The sequence below is a fragment of the Acinonyx jubatus genome, chromosome C1 (genome assembly GCF_027475565.1).
Source record: "Acinonyx jubatus isolate Ajub_Pintada_27869175 chromosome C1, VMU_Ajub_asm_v1.0, whole genome shotgun sequence".
Classification (NCBI taxonomy): Eukaryota; Metazoa; Chordata; class Mammalia; order Carnivora; family Felidae; genus Acinonyx; species Acinonyx jubatus.
Window position 1 is genome coordinate 77,219,811 of NC_069381.1, and position 3,180 is coordinate 77,222,990.

At 34.4% G+C, this 3,180-nt stretch overlaps 1 non-coding gene across 1 annotated transcript; it reads right to left on the reverse strand.

Annotated features, from left to right (window-relative positions):
- Positions 1–376: 376 nt before the first annotated feature.
- On the reverse strand, positions 377–483 carry LOC113599726 (U6 spliceosomal RNA). The gene has a single exon (XR_003420626.1). It is a non-coding gene; the product is annotated as a U6 spliceosomal RNA (small nuclear RNA).
- Positions 484–3,180: the final 2,697 nt, after the last annotated feature.

Genomic DNA, 3,180 nt, shown 5'->3' on the forward strand with positions numbered 1-3,180 from the left:
TCTAACAATAATCCTGAGTTTGTTCATTTCTCTATCAATTTTTGCTGCATTTATTTTGAAGCTCTGTTATTGGGTGTACACACATTTAGAATTGTTGTGTCCTCTTGACCAACTGTACTCTCAATTATTATGAAATGACCCTATTTATTCCATGTGACATTTCTTGTTCTAAGGTATACTTTGATATTAACATAGTCATTCTAGTTTTGTTATGATTGGTGCTTACATGGTATAAGTTATCCATCCTTTTAATCTATGTGTATGTTTGTATTTAAAATGGGTTTCCTCTGGACAGTGCACAGTTGGGTCTCGCTTTTTTTTTTCTTTTTTTTATTATCTTTAATTCCAGTTAGTTGACATACAGTGTTATATTAGTAAAAATATGGAACGCTTCATGAATTTGCGTGTCATCCTTGCGCAGGGGCCATGCTAATCTTCTCTGTATCGTTCCAATTTTAGTATATGTGCTGCTGAAGAGAGCACAGGGGTCTTGCTTTTTTAATCCAGTTGGTCTGACCATCTCTGCCTTATAAGTGGGGTGTTTGGATTCTTTATAATAAATATAATTATTAAGATGGTTGGGCTTAATTCTACCATCTTCCTATTTGTTTATTTGGTCCTATCTGTTCATTATTCTTTTTTTCCTTTACTCCTGACTTAAAAAAAAATTTTTTTTAACGTTTATTTGAGAGAGAGACAGAGAGAAAACACATGTGTGCAAGTTGGAAAGGGGCAGAGAGATAGGAGAGACAGTGCAGAGCCTGACATGGGTTCAATCTCGCCAACTGTAAGATCACATAACCTAAGCAAAAATCAAGACTCAGACACTTAACCAACTGAACCACCCAGGTGCCCCTATTCCTGACTTCTTTTGTAATAATTGAATATTTTTAGCCCTCCATTTAATCTACAAGATTAGTTTATTAGCTATACCTCTTTGTTTTAGAAGTTTTTTTTTTTAGTAGTTACTCTAGGATTTAAAACATGTATATTTTACTTATTATTTACATTTTCATTTTACACATATTTTGAATAATGTTTATTATATCACTTCTGGCATAATGTAAAAATGTCATAACAAAAATATACTATCATTTCATTTCTCCCATCCTTTGTGCTACTACTGTCACACATTTCACTTCTACAGATGGTCTAAATCCTACCATGCATGTAATTTTTGCTTTAACTTATAAACTATAAATACATTTTAAAATGAAGGAGAAGAAAGTGTTTTATATTTACTCATATATATGCCATTTCAAGCACTCTTCATTTCTTTGTGTAAATCCGTATTCCCACCTGATATTTTCTTTCTGCCTGAATAATCTTTCACATGGTGCAAGTTTCTGGACAACAAATTCTTTCGACTTTTGTTTGTATGAAAAGCCTCTTTCTTTTTGTTTTTTGTGGGGTTTTTTTGTATGTTTTTTTTTGTTTTATGCCTTCACATTTGAAAAATAGTTTCACTTATGTCCAAATTGTATTATTTTTTTCTTTTGGCACTTTAAAGAAGCCATTCCATTTTCTCCTGGCTTGCATAGCTTTAGACATGAAGTCTGTAGTAACTCTTTTTTTTTTAATTTTTTTTTTTAACGTTTTTATTTATTATTGAGAAACAGAGAGACACAGAGCATGAGCAGTGGAGGGGTAGAGAGAGAGGGAGACACAGAATCTGAAATAGGCTCCAGGCTCTGAGCTGTCAGCACAGAGCCCGACGAGGGGCTCGAACTCACAAACCATAATATCATGACCTGAGCTGAAGCTGGTCGCCCAACCAACTGAGCCACCCAGGCACCCCTGTAGTAATTCTTATCTTTGTTTTTCTGTACGTACTGATTTTTATCTTTAGCTCTTTAATATTATTTTTTAACAACTTGATTATGATATGGTTTGATGTGAGTTTTTGTGTATGTAAGTTTATTCTATTTAGCATCTTGTATCTTTGTCTTAGCATTTTTATCTAATTTAGAAAATTTTTCGTCATTTTTTCTTATTATTTCTTAGTATTTATGGTGCACCTGGGTGGCTCAGTCGCTTGAGCATCTTACTCTTGATTGCAGCTCAAGTCATGATCCCAGGGTCGTGGGATCAAGCCTCACATTGGGGTTGTGCTGAGCATGGAATCTGCTTAAGATTCTCTCTCTCTTTTCCTCTGACCCTCCCCCACTCACACACACTCTCTCTCAAAAATAAATAAATTTATTAATTAATAACTTAAAAAGAGATTTCTGGAGAACTTTTCTGTATAACTCCCTTTTGTATGGAATTCTTCCTTACAACTTTCAGTTGCCTCAGTTTCCCTGAACTCCAATCTCTCTCTTCAACTAAGTGTGACCACCATGGAAAACTTGGGATTCCCCTCCCAGCTTCGTGATCTGGAATGTGCTTCCAGGTAGAAACCTAAGTGATAATAGAACTTGCCTCATTTTTCTCTCTCTCTCAGGAATCACAATCTGTGCTACCTCTAGTCCAATATCAGAAAACAGGTGTTTCATACTCTTTATAAGAGTTTCCAGTTATTTCTGTGGCAGGATAAAAGTGGCCCCTATTAGTTCATCATGGATTAAAACAGAAGTCCACTTTATGCTTTACTAAAAATCCATTTACTGACAACTTCTGGAAGGGAGTGGGGAGTAAACATGTGTTCAATCCAGCATGTTTAGCCACCCACCTTAATTTTAAAACCTGTAAATAAAACAATAATATTTTTTAAATTAATAATTACTCCAAACAGTGAGAGAGACTAACTGCTTTCAACTTTTTACCAATGTGTCTACAGTCAGCTCAATGAGGATTGGCTTGAATCAGGTTCCACACCTAGTTGCTTTCTTTACTTACTTTCAACAGGATCTTTTGATAAAAGAATTGTGCCAAAAGTTTGTTCTGCTTTTTCTCTAAACCCAATATTTATTATTTTCTTAGGCTGGTTATTCAAAGATCTTCACAATTATATGACTTATATGTAATTTTCCATCAAGAAGTACAATTTTGAATAACACTTTTATCATTTTGGTCTCTTCTTTACATTTACTGACAAAATTAGCTTCCTACACTCACTCTAGGAAATATTACTTGATTTACCAGAGAGGTAATCGTATTTTGTTTAAAAATTGTGTCCAAATTTGGTGACGTTTTGCCACTATAGGGCAAAGTGTTACAAGAAACAGTGTCTTTGGGGAC